Source organism: Larus michahellis, chromosome Z (genome assembly GCF_964199755.1).
Source record: "Larus michahellis chromosome Z, bLarMic1.1, whole genome shotgun sequence".
Taxonomy (NCBI): domain Eukaryota; kingdom Metazoa; phylum Chordata; class Aves; order Charadriiformes; family Laridae; genus Larus; species Larus michahellis.
In genome coordinates, this window is record NC_133930.1 from 72859805 (window position 1) to 72877337 (window position 17533).

Here is a 17533-nt window from a genome sequence, read left to right on the forward strand (position 1 = left end):
CACTGTATTTGACACTCCCAACCCTTCCCACAGCGACCTTTCTTTTCACAGGCCAGGAGACTGCCAGTGTCACTGAGGCCAACCACATCTCTCTGCAGTTGTAAATGAGGAAGATGCAGCTGAAGACATTTCAGAGCTGCTCCAGCTTTGCCAGCCTGATATTTCTCGCAAAGCTTCTTGGCAGAGTATACCTCCACAGAGATACTACCCATCTTCAAATAGTTTACAAAACTCCATAGGCTTTACAAACATGGTTTATAACAGACTCTGGTAAAGGAAATTCTTTTAAAAATAAGCAAAATGTGTATTATCTAAAAACTTGAAGCTAGCAATATTGCCATCTGCATAACTTTCTCTGAAAACACACATTGATGTAGTAAAATGATAACAATCTTAACTAGGGGTACAGCATGGGCTTGAGAATCAGAGATCTGTGTCTAATTCCAGAATAATTTGACAAATTATACTGAGATTGTCCATTTACTGACTTATATAATGTAAGTCATAGGGAAAGAAGCTCCCTACTATTGCTATACTGCATTGTAGACCTAGTGTTTTGCTGGGAGAATTACCTAATTATGATTTGATTGGGAAAGAGTAGTACCCAGGGCAATCTAGAGGGCCTGATAACATTGACAATTCATTTCTTTGACCTTCAAGTCAGTTTGCTTGAAGGTGAGCAAATATAAAACAACCTTTGGTTTAATATAGCCTGAATGTTGTACCTTATCTTCTACTCCAATTTGAAATCCTGCAAGACATCTTTTTCAGGTTAACCTTTCAGGTTTCACTTTGGCCAGCTTAAGTCATACTCCTTTATTTTCTATCACAGACTACAAAGAATGGTTTTTGTTTTGTTTAAAAAAAAAAAAGTCAACCAGACCTGAAAACCACTCTTCATATGGATTTGTAGAGCAAATGTAATAGGATTTTTTTTTTTTTTCACTGTCATTTCATTCACTTAAATAACAGTCATTCCTGGGTTTTGTTTGTGCCATGAATTTATTGCTTGAATGAGTTAAAGGCAAGTGTTAACTTTAAATGGGAAATTGCAAAGTGCCCTTTGGGCACTTGTAGTCTTGGCTTGAAATACAAGTATTTTCATGCCTGAATTTGATCTCTTTTCATTGAAGAAACCTAAAAGGGAAATCACATTTCTGATTCTGAACTAGCCAGTTCAAACCACATGGATTTGAACTTTTAATATCAGCTGCATTTAGGACTGACAATGCAGAAGTACTGTCATTGTCAAATTTAAAAAATCTCAGGATCTCAAGAGTACAATTTTATGTTGCGTTCTGCTTCATAAATAAGAACGGCGGATGGGCAGTATAAAGAAGCAGTATAAATCCCTTTAGAAACACACACTCTGTTCCAAATTATTTATATATCTGTAGGCCATGCACTCACCCCTGGAGCCTAGTTTGATCTTTGGCTCACTGCAGATGCTTCTGCCTTGCTGTCAATGGAGTTTTCTCTTGTATATGAACCTCTGTCTTAGCAGTGACAAGATAGTCTGTTGCCAGCCTTATCATTAGGACTGTATACATTACGCCAACTGATAATTATTTTGACAGTAAAAAGATTTAAGCTTTTTTTTTTTCCGATATCAAAACAGAAAATAACAACAGCAACAAAAATGAATTGATGCATAAAACAACTACAAGATTCTGACAATTAAAAGAATCATTGAATCATAGAATATTTTGGTTTGGAAGGGACTGTTAGAGGTCACCTAATCCAACCCCACCCCTGCAGCGAGCAGGGACATCTTTAACTAGATCAGGTTGCTCAGAGCCCCATACAAACTGACCTTGAATGTTTCCAGGAATGGTGCATCTACCATCTCTCTGGGCAATCCATTCCAGTGTTTCACCACCCTCATTGTAAAAAATGTCTTCCTTATAGCTAGTCTAAATCTACCCTCTTTTAGTTTAAAGCCATTACCCCTTGTCCTATCACAGCAGACCCTGCTAAAAAGTTTGTCCGCATCTTTCTTATAAGCCCCCTTTAAGTACTGGAAGGAAGCTACAAGGTCTCCTTAGAGCCTTCTCTTCTCCAGGCTGAACAGCCCCAATTCTCTCAGCCTGTCCTCATAGGAGAGGTGCTCCATCCCTCTGATCATCTTTGTGGCCCGCCTCTGGACCAGCTCCAAAAGACACACGTCATTCTGTGCTGGTTTGGAGTGAACCAGAGCCAACTTTCTGTTCAGTGAGAGAGGCTCTTGCTTATACTTGTTGCTGTGGCAAACAGGGTCAGCAGACTTGGTTGTTTACCCTGTGGAAGGGTTACACCTGTGGACAGGTCAGGTGACCCAAACTGACCAATAGGGTATTCCATCCCATCTGCTGTGCTCAGTATAAAAGCTGAGGGATGAAAGGGATCAGGCTGGCTCTTCTCTGAGGACTATTTCCCAAGGGCTTGTCTTCTTCAGATCTTCTCCAGTGGGCTCTTCTTCAGTGGACTGTTTCTTCAATGGACTGTTTCTTCAATGACTGATGTCTTAGGAGGACCCCGTCAGCTCATCTGCCTTTTGATCCCGGTCAGTGTGTTCCAGTTCCTGTTTATCACTGAGTCCAGTCTGGAACTTTCACAGTGGCTGACAGTGACATCTCCCTGGGAGCTTGATATGGTTTTTTGTATATTTGTATATATTGTATCTATTTCATTATATCATTTTTTTAAATTATTATTGATTTTTCTTTGAAGTAGTTTAGGGTTTTTTCCTAAACTCAAAATCTCTTTATCTCTCTTCTTCCTCTCCTCAGAGTGAGAGGTGGGGGAGAGTGTCTGTCATCTTGTCATTGGCCAACCCAGCCCAAACAACATCATTTTATGTTGGGCGCTCCAGAGCTGGACACAGTACTCCAGGTGGGGTGTCACCAGAGTGGAGTAGAGAGGCAGTATCACCTCCCTCAACCTGCTGGACACTTCTTTTGATACAGACCAGGATACGGTTGGCCTTCTGGTCTGCAAGTGCACATTGCTGGCTCATGTCCAGCTTTTCATCCATCAGTACTCCCAAGTCCTTTTTAGTAAGGCTTTGAATCCCTTCGTCCCCCAGCCTGTGTTCCAACCCAGGTGCAGAAGCTTGCACTTGGTCTTGTAGAACCTCATGAGGTCCACTTGGGCCCACTTTTCAATCTTGACCAGGTCTGCTGGGTTGCATCCTGTCCCTCGGGCATGTCAACCACACCACTCAGCTTGGTGTCATCTGCAAATTTGCTGAGCATGCACATCCCACTGTCTATGTCATTGATGAAGATATTAAACAGTGCTGGTCTCAGTACGGACCCCTGAGGGACACCATTTGTCATTGATCTCCATCTGGACTTTGAGCCATTGCCCACTACCCTCTGGATGTGACCATCCAACCAACCACCTCTAACATTAGTTTTACTCTTAGTTTTTCCTGATTTTCCTTTGTCAATGAAACACAGATATGAATACAGCAGTGTATTCATCCTTTGCTAGCTAGAGGGAGATTTGGGGTTTTTTTGTAAAGCAAATGCAAATTGTGCTGGACTGAAAAGCAATTGACAGTGTGTGGAATAAATACTAAATTGGCTAAAAAATACAAAAGTACAGCATTGTTCACACATTAAGGAAAAGTATAAAATCAAGAGGCTTCTGAGGTAGAAAATAGCTGCAGCTGGCATGAAGGACACAACATCTGTGGTTCCCTGATAAGCTACATGAGGTACGGGACGGGATGCAATTATTCCGTGGCTTTACCTTATGATGTATAGCGGATACAGGAATGGGATGATACCATGAAACAGATAAGCTGCCAATTAGCTGCCCGCTAGATGCTCAGAGCCAACTTTTTGTCAAATTTTGATGAAATGCTGTCCTTTGTGCGAACTTTGCTCATTATAATGTCATTATAATACCAAAACACACCTCCATCCCGAAGGCTACCCGCCTCCAAGGTGCGACCACTCCTTCTTGAGTCTGCGCCCTGAATTTCTCGTAAACTATACCTTTAATTGTGAAGCGAGAGAAATTTACACCAATCATGATAAAAGTATGTATGACTAAAGTCACTCAAACTCCACCTTGAAGATAACAAATAGTATAAAAATAGCCCAAGAGAGGGGGGATACCCAGGGAAGACACCATCACAAAGAATTCCATCGCTGACTTCTGGGATCAGTCGACGGGCTGAGCCTCTCTTCCCCCCCATAGGGACGCCTTTGGGTAAGACTTAGATTATACCGAGTGCTTCCTCGGGAAACTTAGAAATTTCTCTAGAGACTCTCTTTTTCTACATTTAAAGCCAGGCTGTATCGTTTATAACTTTGTCGCGCGTTTTGTATATGTAACAATACTTTCATTTGCATGTGCTTTGCAGACAGTGTATTTATCACCGGCAATCCTAAGAACCTATATATCTGTTGTTTAAATAAACTGCACTTTTTTAAGTAGCTAGTCGTTTTGGTTTCTCACTGAACGCGACCAAAGACTCCAGAGTGGCCGTGCTAGTTCATGAGCACGACTAGACTGAAGGTGCAGTCCACTATTAGTGTATCCAAATCGTAATAGTTTAATACATATTAAACACGATTGGACTGATAGTGCTGAATTGGGCATCACTCAGAATTTAAACCTAGCCGCACCTAGCCTCCCACCTCGGTGAGGAGTGTTAGAACGCAAGGGGGTTTATCTTCTGCCAAAACCGCTTTGCCCCTTTTCACGCAACAGAATTTTGGCGTAGTCGGCAGGATTGCCATGGATAAACTGCTGCAAAAATATGATTGTGCCCCTTCCCAGGCTGGGAAGGAGTGGGCCCGTAAATTTTGGAAGGATGAAGAGAAAGTGGTGGAACGTATTGAAGAGTGTCGGGTTTCACAGAAGCTCAGAGCGGGGAAAGGCAAAGGTGTGATTTGTGCGGTGTTAGGCGCCTGTTTATCTTGTGCACAACAAGAAGCTAGGGAAACCCCTGCTCCTAATCTGATTTCAGCTGTAGAATATGCAACCCTGAAATCGGAGAATGAGGTGTTGAAGTCATCACTAGCCTTTCAAAAGGAGACAGGAGAAAAATTAAGAACTCAAGTTGATAAGCTTGTGAGTGAGAATGAATGTTTAGGAAACCGGAATGCTCAACTTGGGAGTGAAAATCACCAACTTAAAATGTTACTGGAAAGGGTGACTGGGCTCTTAGATAAAATGCAGCCCTCGACCCAGGTCCAACAGATTCGTAAATTAATGTGTTATCCAAATTCTGGAACCCAGACCGGAGATTTTTGGTCTAATAGTGAAGATGAGGAAGAAGATGAGGAGGGAAGGACTTTTACTGTGAAATCTCGAGTCTTTCCTTTACGACCTCTGATTAAAACTGAAACCACAGTTGATGAGGATGATGAGGAAGTCCGCAACACTGTGCGTACTATTCCGTGGACACCAACAGAGTTAGCGAAAATAAGGGAAAAATATTCGAGGCGGCCAGAAGAATCAGCTGTTGAGTATGTGTGGCGAGTTTCTTCTGAAGGAGGAGATAGAATTATGTTGAGTGAGGAAGAAGCAGGAGACTCTTGGGGACCAGGAGTGTTTTTAACTACACGGGACGGGGATCATAATTATTCCCTAACCGCTCGAGCAGCCTTTTGGGCAGGTGGTATGGATCCGCGAGAGAGGGGAGAGCCATTAGAGATTAGAGCTACAGGCTACTCTGAACTGTTTGCGGCGATACGGAAAGCAGCTTGTCTGCAAGCCATGTATGACAGAGAGGAATTTCGGAAATCCCCAATGTCAGCCGCTATCGACCCCGATCGATTAGCCCCTCTCATCCGTGGTCTTCCCGATTGCCTGAAGCCATTTGTTGTTCGTACTCAAGATCGTATACGAGAGGCTCGGGATGCTCATGGGCGGGGCCGGCGTCGCTACATGCCCACCTGGAATGAATACGTACAGGAAATAGACCAATATGGGCGCCGAATGGGCTGGGCCAGCCTAACTAGCGAAAAATCCTCTGAACACGCCCGAAAGGTTCGCCAAGTCCGAACTCACACTCAAAACCCCAAACCGGTGGAAAGGTTTAAGCCTGATAAGGACCGGAATGAGTTGTGGCGTAAAGCCCTACAATTAGGGGTGCCCCGACAATTCTTGCACGGTGTCCCTACGGGAGATCTCCGTACACTGGTCCAATCTCTAACTAGAAAGAATAATTCTGCTGGGGAGAAAAGTCTAACCAGAGAATCCCCAAGCTGTGAGAAAATTGTGCCTTCTGCACCGGAGCGTAATTTGATTGATTTGTCAGAGTCCCAGTCAAAAAACTCCTATCCCCGGGGAGGGCAGTGAGCCACCCTGTCCGGCGGGTACTAGCTATTCAATGGCTCTCTCATAAAGATTCTGAACCTATTATCGCCATTCCTGTCGGACCCCGGAGGATGTCAGTAAACTTTATTATTGATACCGGAGCCCAAATGTCTGCAATCACTAATGAAACGGCACAACTTCTAGGTATAAATCCCACCAGACGCAGAGTCAACTTCGCAGGAATTGATGGTGTGGTAAACACATGCCCCGTTGCAAAAATTAACCTCTGGTTGCCGGGAGAGCAGCGGATGACCAGGGCGGAAGTGTTAGTGGGTGCCTCGCGTACTAACCTCCTAGGATTTGACGTGCTGCGTGGGCGAATGTGGAAATTCCCAGATGGAACTGTGTGGAGTTTTGCAGGATGCGAAAAAGTAATAGACACAGTGAAATTGAGTCTCTTGGAAACTTCCATGCCTTTACCTCCCTCTAAAATCACTAATGTCCGGCAGTATCCACTGCCTGCAGCTGCACTTGCAGGAGCAGACGGGGTGGTATCAGATTTAGAAAAAAGAGACATCATCAAGAGGACTCACTCGCCTTATACAGTGTGAAACAACTAATATGACTGTCTTTTAGACCAACTTGTATTTGAAATTAAGCTTATTAGATCAGTTTCTGTACCAAGTATTTTTTGTGTAGTCATTACCACTTTATGAATGTATAAAAGGACTTTTATAAAAGTATAAACTTGTCAGAACAAAAATATGTGGTTTTCTTAAGAAAAACAGCTGCTTGAAGCAGAATGTTTTTCTAATATTACTGTCCAAATAGAAGTTTTACTTAGAATTTTTTTGTTGTTCTCATTCTCAACTTTATTCTTCCTTTGGCTTGATTTACAGAGTGATTTTTTTCAATTAGGTTGCATAAGAAATATATTAAAATTTTAAATGTAAAAACATTTTGATGAGTATGACAGGTATTTTATAGTAATCTGATTTTTTTGCATATTTGCAGATCTATGAAAAACAAAACTCTTTCTCTCCATTTATCTTCTCTATATTATTAGAATCATCACAACTTCTTTCCCCTACCCCTTGTGCATCTTCTTTAGTTAAATCATAAGAACTAGGGTATTCTTACTGGTTTATTATCTTACACAATGATGCAGATGTAGTGTGGGATCAGTCAGACCTATGATAGAAACCACACATTTTCTTAAGCCATTCATTTGTCTTGTTGGTTTCAACTGTAATTTACAGAAATTTTTCAGACTGATATCCTGGGATCCCAACATCTATGTATATGCTGATACAATATGACCACTATTTATTTAAGCATAGGTGGGTAAATAGCTATCAGTGGTCATTAAAAATTATTGCTATCTATTTTATTTTAGGTTTCCAGAATGCTGTCAATTATCTCTTTAAACACTTCTAGAAGAGGGAGGACCTGAAATTCATTTTTGAAAGCAGCCCCCCATTTAGAGGTAAGCTCTGACAGTTCCCTGGAGATTACAAAGAATCTGATCACCTTAAAAATGAGGTCGATAGGCTTTTTCCCACTGTAATATAGTCTGTTGCTTTTTAGTGCATCATTTCTAATGTATTTTCCACTGCGTGCATGCTGTAGTATGTCTATTTGATTTCACTACACATTGAAACTTTCAAGAAAATTAAAATGTCCTCAGAAGTGAATTTTATCATCTTCTGTTGAATTTCCCTTTCAAAGCTGTGTTCATGGCATCTTTGCATGCTGTTTTTAAGTTTATTGGAATGCTACCTACCTACTACTATGCAAACAAGCAGTTGAGGACATTAAGAAGGAGAGTGGCAAAGGATATAGCGTATGTTCTCCCTCTCTTCTAAATAGGTGATTTGCCAGACAAAAATCACTGTATGCTGTTTTATGAAGACCTGGTGGGCACAGAGTATGGCTATTGACACCACCTTGCTGGACAGAAAAGACAGGTTCTGAACAGTTGCCTAGTTCTCTTTGTAATGCAATCAGTGTGCCGGGGTTTCTCAGGCTTTCTGAGGCAGGTGTTCATCAGCAGTTGCAAGCAAGAGAGGAACCATGTATCAGCAATAGTATGTAATTGAAAATTTCATAAAATGTGTGAATCTAAATGTAAAACATCACACATTGAGTCTGCGTGACCTTCAACTTTGCAACTTAGATATCAGCTCTTTTGCTGATATCTGGCTGTCTTTAGCAGCTGACTGGTCTCCACCTGCCTGTGTACAGAAAAGACTCCTGATGCCCTCACAATGTGGCCAAGACCTACCTACCTTTCCTTCACAAATTGCCATTCTACGGCAAAAGTACATTGGAGTCAGTGTTCATCAAGCGTCAAGGATTAGAAACATGAAAGCACATAAACAGAGCTAAACTGAGACAATAGCATACCTCCTTAGTCTCTAGAGCACAGTACTTCTCATGCATATCCTTCCGACCTGGAATGTCCTTCCCATCCTCTTTCATTGTATATCTTTTCTTCCTACAGCCAGAATGAACAGATGCATGATACTAACCTGGCTAATGAACCTAGCCACTTGAGACAACACGGAAATTATAATGCTATTTAGACCTTCCAGCTGCAGTTTGATTTTCAAACTTTTACTTTCTTGCCATGAATTATTTGCCAATTTTAAATTCTATATTTTAATTGTCTTCTACAGGAATGCCCTGCTGCCTCCTGTTCTCTGTAATCTTACACTTTCTAAAGTCGTTTGTACTTTGCAAACAAGAACTGCACTATAATCTAATATGATGTCCTTCTCCTTACAGACTGAACAGGTGTGAACGACAGCACGGAGATACCACACAATGAAGAATCAAGCACAGTCTACGTGGATAAGACTAGTGTGATGCTAGCTTTTAGAGCTGAGAATTCAGTATTTTAATTTATGACCTCTTTTTATTTTATTTTAGTGTCTTAGCTTGTTATTCTGTAACCATCCTCTGTAAAGACCTCAAGAGAAAATCATAGAACCATAAATTTTTTTAGGTTGGAAAAGACCCTTAAGATCATTGAGTCCAACTGTAAACCTTGCACTACCAAGACCACCACTACACCATGTCCCTGAGCACCACGACTATACGTCTTTTAAGTACCTCCAGGGATGGTGACTCCACCACTTCCCCGGGCAGTCTGGTCTGGTGCTTGACAACCCTTTCAGTGAACAAATTTTTCCTAATATCCAGTCTAAACTTCCCCTGGTGCAATTTGAGGCCATCTCCTCTTATCCTATCACTTTTTCCTTGGGAGAAGAGACTGACCCTTACCTCGCTACAGCCTCCTTTCAGGTAGTTGGAAAGATAAGATCTCCCCCAGCCTCCTTTTCTCCAGACTAAACAATCCTGATTCCCCCAGCTGCTCCTCACAGGATTTGTTCTCTAGACCCTTCACCAGATTTGTTGCTCTTCTTTGGATGTGCTCCAGTACCTCAATAGCTTTCAAATGCAACAGTTCATTGCCTCTTGAACGTGCTTCGACAGCCAAAATTTTGAGGTATCTCAAAAATTCATGAAAATAAGAGGTTTATTTCAAGCTGGTTGCATGAAATTAAAGGAAAACTACTCCAAACAGTGCTTTGAGTATTAATTAAATGTATATCATGCTAACATACAACAATGTAATGTGACTTTTAACACTATGCTATCAACATTTATTGACATCTATTGTAATCACGTGCTTTATTAAATGGTACACTGTTTTCAGAGAGTAGTGCAAAGGTTCTTCTTTTGCTTGGTATGTAGAGAAACAATGTTCCTAAGCAACTTTCGGACTTTTGTGAAGACATAATGTGTTAAAACTACTGGGAAAGAAAGAATTAAATAACTGGCAGTTTAGAAAACTTCATTTCACTGGGTATTTTAAAAGGAAAGAAAAAAAAGCAAGAAACTGTTCCTTGTGAGAAAATAGTAAATAGGCATTCTCAAGCTTATTAGAAATGCCCATATCAATTGCTTAACGAAGCTGCTAGAACAAAGGCTTTCATGTATAAGCAACTGGAAACAAAAGTACAAAGTTTGGCCTAATTCAGAAGAATTAGTCAATAAATAAGGAGCCCTGACACCCTCAGCAGGTATATCACTAAATGAAGAAATAAGGGATGAGAGAGGATCTCCTCAGGATCTATTGAGCTTTCAACATTCTGTGCCATGAGTGAAGCATCATCATTCGTTTGTAACGAATAAAACGGTGTTATCATCAGTAAATTGGAATATGAATAACAAACCCTGGTGTGACAATCATCTTTTTTTCTCTGTTTCTTGGGGAGAAAGAGTTTTAAAACAAGAAAAATCCTTTTCAACAAAGGTGCAATGGGGAAATGCTTATACAGATTACATTCACTGACATTGCTCTAGCTTCAGCCTCCTCTTACTGTTTAAATTATGAAGAGAAGCCATTACCTGTACTTCAAGGTATGTCAATAATGGACATCTGTAAAACTTAAGAAGAGCAGAAAAGATATAACATCTAAGATAAAAACGCCAGAGTTTAGCAATTTCCTTAATTTCTCATGGAACAGGTCATACCCAGCAATATCCACTAAAGGGGAAAATGCTACTTAAAAATTTGTAGGATGCTGGATTTCACCTGCAAAATCCTGGGATTCTGGAAAATTCCAGAGCTCAGAAAAGTGTGACTGTTGAACATGAAATTAAACAGAGAAATGACCTTAAGATTTACAGTGTACAGCCAACCTAATGAAAAGTAAAATCATGCAATGCTGATAATTTAGTGAAGAAGGAAGCCTATATCCAGGTACATGACCTAGTTTAATACATCTCACTTCCTCTTATTCTTAAACAATAAGGAAAGTTTGAATTATACCTTCAGATGTATTGACATAGCCTTGTAAAAGACATTTAGAGTTTTTTAATACCTTGCCTTAAATGGATTAAAAATCAAATAGTAGTTAGAAGTCCCAAACCACCTAAAACAGAGAAGAAACTTCTTAATGCAAGAATCACTGCTCTTTGCTGTGCTTTTTATGGGAGGTCAGCCTAGATGAGGATCATTGATTCTTCTACCCTTACAATTTGAGTCATGAAATTTTTCCTAGATTTGCATCAGTCACTGTAAATCACTAGTATTTCAGTCCTGAAACTTGAAACTAAACACTAAAGTAAATTCCTCTTTTCTCATATTTGAATGTTTAAATAAAGGATGGGTCTTGCTGGACTGCAGACAGAAAAAATGTTATTTTATTACAAGACTTACTCTTCTCTGGTTTATGTTTTACAGAAGGTCAGCCTAAATCAGGACAATTGTTTCTTCCTCCCTTAGAATCTAACAGTCTGGAAATTTCTCCCCAAAGTACACATAGCTGGTACAAGTCACTATAGATTACTAAGATTTTACTCTTGAAAACAGGAAAAAGTAACTGCAGGAAAGCATAAGAGAACTAAAAAAGGAGCCTGCTTTGTGAAAGAATTAAGCATTTGTTCCAAGTGAGATTTTCAAGTGATTCAGAAAAGATTACACTATTTTGATAATAAAATTGAAGACCTGGAAAACAGGTCACGATGTTCACATCTTAAGAATTACAGCTATTACAGAGGAAAGAGAAAAAGAAGGATGATTGTATTTATAACCACTTTGATAATCAGAGTAACCAGAGGATGTGTTTTCCCACATGAATGAGAAATAACATTAACACATGGATTTATGTGTTACCTTTATAAAAATGCTGACACTTTCAAAAAAGGTAAAAAAGTCTCTCACACATGAAGGAAAATGCAGAATTAAACTCAATGTTTTCATTACGTTTTCATGACCAGAAACTTGTAGAACAGTTAAAGCAAGGGAAATCTCCTGGAGAGAATGTGTACTGCTTCTTTAATTCCAGAAAAAGACAGATTCAGCCTAAAGAGGAATCCACATACGACACACTCATGTAAATTCTGGGTGAGAAGCAATTTATGCTCAAAGAAGGAAGCCAAACCTCTTGCTGAGTATAGATACCTTTCCATGTTCCTTGCTAGCCATAAAGGTGCAGTGCTGAAGAAGAGTGGGCTGTTTGGCAGAACTGGTGCCTGACTGCCTGATAAAATGGGATCACTGGTGCCCAGTTGTCTACCAGGGTTGTTTTTTCCAAGAAAGCAACACATGAGACATCAACTTCCACAGGTTCTTTGAAGGAAAAGTCTGCATAAATAGCAGCTTGTACCATGATCACTCCAACATGTCATCTCCTTGTCTAAACTGAACGTTTGCTCATTAAATATGTAATATGCTGATATACCGTACAGCACCAGGAGGCAGACATTATTCCATTTTTCCAGAAGTTGTGTAGTACAGGGCACCCACACAGGTATGGGTGACGTTATTAAACCAGCTGTTTTGCTTTGGTTTAATTTTCAAAGTTCGCATTCTAAATATACTGTCTTGGTGTAGTAATGCAGTGACTAGTGCCTCTAGTCATTAGCTAAAAGAAAACCCATCTGCAGTTTAAAAATCTGAGCTACTTTTTTTTTTTTTTTTTTTTTTTTGACACTAGTGTTAGAATGACACATTGGTATCCAGGAGAAATATTAAGCAGTGCATAGGACAAACAGAGGAAAGATTGGCAGCGCTAAAAGTCTAGATTTCGTCTGTGATCTGCTGAGTGACTTTGGACAATATAATGTACATCCTTTCCCTCAGCTTGCTGATTTGAATAATGGGAAAAATGAATATTCCTATCTTCACAAGTTCTTCTTAAATCACTTTAAAAACATTCACTACTATTTATTTATCACTTAAGTCAGAATAACTGAAATCATCCCAAGTACAGTCAGGATCAGATTTTAAATGGACTTGAAATTTTAACTCTTTCTCATTGCTTTTTAGGTAACCACAGGTACTAAGCAAACTTTTTTCAACCAATACTTTTTCTTATTTTTTTTTCCCGATAAAGTATGTTTAAGAAAAATAATTTCCCAGCTAGCTCCGATCAAAATGAGACATAAAGAAAATATATGAAAGAGTCTGTTCATAGAACTTAAGCCAAAATTAATTATTCCACACAGAGAAACTTAGAAATTAAGATGAATGTTAGCCATTGGGAGCTCAGCAGTCCATGAAGAAACAGCGGTGATCAGGAAGGAGTAATATTTCTTTTCCTCCAGTGCTTTGCAATAGTCTTTTGGGTCTCTTTATTTAATATGTTAAAATTTCCCCTTTTTTGTTTCTACATGGACATCATTTTAATATGCTCTGTCCACAGCTCGGTGTTTCAGTGGGAACTGTTGAAAAAGACATTTGATGTAGTACAATAGGTAGAATACAACAGAAGACATCCATTTCAGTGATCACAACCCTGACCTGGCCATTTCTTCACTCTGCCTTTATTTCTGTCCTTCCTCAAATAAGAGCTCCCGAAACTAACTTTTATTATGTATTATATCATCAATAAAGAAAAAAAAAGAAGTTGAAGCTGAAAAATAGAACACCTGTGCTAAATATCACCAAGCTACATGGAGCTACACCAGAAATCATCCACACTGGCAGCAATATTAGTTTAGTTGAGCACAGATACGAATCTAAAGTATAAAATTTAACAATTAATGTCTTTTTCAGTCAATAGACAAGGTACTACTTACACACTAAAAAAAAATGAAAATATGAAGTTACTTCACTTTTGTTTCACTGTCACCCAACCACTGTGAGGTCTGGTATCTCACAATGTGACAGCCAGCTCGGACCCAGTTAAATCCCTATGTAACTGCCCCCACACTCCCAGTCAGTAGCATGTGTTATGGAAGTATATATACCAACCTGAAATAAGAAAAAGATTCTGCTCTAACTGTAGCCTAACTGAATGTGTAAGTTTATTTGAAGACTAAAGAACTGCTCCAGCATAGTTTTGGGTTTGTTTTTTTTCCCCTAGTCTTATCTGTGCATTTTATACTACGTGTCCTTTAGCTATCCATAACAGTTTGAGCCACCAGAGATGAACAGAATACCTATCTCACAAATATTTCTGCTTGATATCTTTTTTACAAAAAAGTAGGAGGGAGGAATAAGAGGCAGCTCCTGGAATCCTGTGGAGCAATGCCACTTTATATCAGCGGCATATTACAAAATTATGCAACCTTTTACTCACCATCAGAGTTTCTAATTTATTTGTCCTCAGCGTTCTTACGAATTTTGTAATTTGTAAAAAACAATCCCTTAAGCAACTGTTGATCCAGAAATACATAGGAGAACAACACAGAGGAGAAGAGAGAGAGTAGGGGAAGTAGATACTAAGTCTATGAAAGTCAAGGACATAAAATATTTTTCTGTTACACAGGAAAAGCTCTGCTGTTGACTAAAATAACTATCATATTATAAATTTGGGGGATTTTTCCCAGAGAGAAAAACGTATAAATCAAGCTTGTTGTCTGATGAAATGTCAGAATTGCCCATAAAATGGAAATTTCAGATTTTGATTAATTTACTGATTGGTAGGTCTTATCTTTCTCTTATCCTGCTACTACTTCTTCAGCAAGTAATAAGAAAAGACCAAGTTCTCTACCAGAATTATAGAGCTCCTAATAACATTCTGTCATAGCGCTCCTAAAAGATTTGATCTTTTGAAAGTTTATTCAGATAAGTAGCCTGGACAGGAGAATAAGTGGATAAATAGTGGCAACACAGAGCAGCTGGCTTTGCTGAAGCTGTGTGTCTTGCCCTTGCTGTTCCTTCCTACCAGTTTTTCACTAAAAGGAAAAAGCAGAATTATCTGTGCAACGAGATAATCTTTCCGTCTTCTGCTTTCTGTAGAAACTGCTTTCTCTTTATTGGCTTTGTAAAGTTTCTCACGGTCAGTGAGTAGGAAGGGACTAGCTGAGATCTTTGTTATATTTGAGCTCTGGAAAGGCAGGAAAACGGGGAATGAAGCCATACCACTGCCTGGTCTGGAAGGCCTGCATGGAGGACTTGAGAAGGCATGGGAGTTTTAAGACACTTTCTTCCAATCCTGTCTCTAGGTAAAGAGGGTGGAAACAAGTGGGGGAAAATCAGAACTCCTAGCTGGGACTCCCTTATTCTGGGATTGTATCCATTGATCATGCAGTGTTCTCCCTACCACTTAGCTTTCTTTCTGTAACTAGAACTGCATGCAACTTGCAATTTCGATTGAAACAGCCCATGCAGTGTCATGTGTCCTTCTCAAAAGACTAGAATAGCTATGACCCTTCCCCCTTCCTCCTAAATGTCTTTGGTGGTTGCTAAATTCTTGCACTTAAGACATTCTTTTAATACAAAAACACGCATAAGTACCTGTGGGCACCTGTTTGGAGTTGGCAGCTGGAACTATAGCTTCATAATATCACTGCTGGTTGGGTTTTGGTTTTTTCTTTTCTTTTGAATTACACTTAAGCTCAGAAAAAAAATCTATGTATTAGAGCAGCATGTTAAAGTCAATGATGTTAGAAATCATAATGATCAATTCAAACTCATTCAACAGAAAACATTTCTTATAAAAAGAAAAAAGCAACCCATCAGCGTAAGCAAATGAAGTTGTTTGTCCCAAATAGTGTGATAACCATAACTGAATTTTACTCTTATAATGTATTTACTATCCATCATTAGTCATGTCATATGTCCGCTCCTTTCAGTCAGAAACTACCTGCCTTGTGAAATGTATTTTCCCACTGGACTAATAGTAATAGTCACAATCCACAGCTATGATAACAGAACTTACATATGCTGTGAATCACATTTGTCTTAAGTTTTGCTGTTTACACTAGCATTCTCTAAGTCATAGTGTCCCTCTCTCCATCTCCCTACCCACTTGTAGCATCATTTTATCTTTTGCCAGTGATTTACTGAAACTTATAGGCTTGCTTCAGGAAAACATTTTACATTTATCTCCAAGAGAAAAAAAAAACCTTCTTCTTTTTAAAATAAAACAGCTAGACTATTCAATTTCCCCCCTTTGTTTACTATTAAATTTAAAATTTTCATGAGTTCCTATGTGAACACCTACATTTTATTAGAGTACCACTGCAATAACAGTTATGGACAGAGATTCTGCTATATGCTATAAGTCACTTCACATCCTTTTCCTTTCTGCAAAGAAAATCAAATAATAAATTATAGTCAATAATGAAAACATGAGATAAATTGTTTGTTTGGGAAATATGTATGGCATACTTGGTAGTTTCATGTGTGTGAGGCTGAATTAGAATTGGTGGTAGCTCTTCCTGACATTGACAATGAACCAGCCTTGGCAGTCATTTTGGTTATCACAGTACCTTTGTCTTTTAAAACGTAATCACTCATTATGCAATTGACTAAATCCTAAAACTTATAACCTAAAATAAAAGTAGCACCAAATATTAATTCTAGAAAACAAGTACATTTCAGCTCTGTCCTTTTTAATTCCTCGCCAGGGTGCAGCAGAAAGATTAACATCTGATTTTCTTTTTTTTTCCCCTTGGAACCACATGAACTAAAATGTGTTTAGAACTTCTGGAACAACAGCATTTCTTCTTCCCAGGCTATTTGACAGCTAAGAATTATTGACGTTGAACATTATTTAAGACTGATGTTTTTAAGTGTTCATATCTTACTTTTGGCTAAGTTTTTACATAGAATCACAAAATGGTTTGCGTTGGAAGGGACCTTAAAGATCATCTAGTTCCAACCCTCCTGCTGTGGCTAGGCACACATTCCACTAGACAAGGTTACTCAAAGCCCCATCCAACCTGGCCTTGAACACCTCCAGGGATGGAATAGCAGCTATTCTGGACTTAATTTTTGCCTCTGGAAAAAATTAAACTTTAAAAAAAAACAAAACAAAACAAAGGAAAATAAAACCAAAAATAAATTTATGCCATTGCTGTAATCCATTTCCTGTGATGTTCAACTTGCATGACTAGCAAAACCAGTGCTTTACTCAAGCCATAATACAGGACATGAAAAAAAATGGGCAAAACTTTTAAGAATGAGTAACAAGCCTCAAGTTTGAGTGAAAACTTTATTGAAAATTGATGACATGGAAATTTTATATCATCTGAATTAAGAAATCTCAGCTACAGAATATGAAGATGTGGCATTGTGCAAATGAAAACAGATCCTGAGTCCCACAACTCATTCAAGTATATAGTGAGGATACCTGACTCAATCTCCAGCTCCTGGTGAGGTGTGGAATACCTTTCATTTATTAGAGTTTCAGGATCTAGAAGGAGCTCAAAATAAATCATGAAATAACTGATTTTAAAACAGAAGACACATACGCAGAAGGAAGGTTAGCTGTGTGTTTTACAGCAGGTTCTGGGATAGTGTAAATCCAAC

General features: G+C 39.1%; 1 long non-coding RNA gene across 1 annotated transcript; it reads left to right on the top strand.

Moving 5' to 3' along the window:
* Nucleotides 1-4116: 4116 nt before the first annotated feature.
* On the top strand, nucleotides 4117-10415 carry LOC141736460 (uncharacterized). Its single transcript, XR_012584965.1, has 3 exons — nucleotides 4117-4200; nucleotides 7655-7744; nucleotides 9046-10415. It is a non-coding gene; the product is annotated as an uncharacterized LOC141736460 (long non-coding RNA).
* Nucleotides 10416-17533: the final 7118 nt, after the last annotated feature.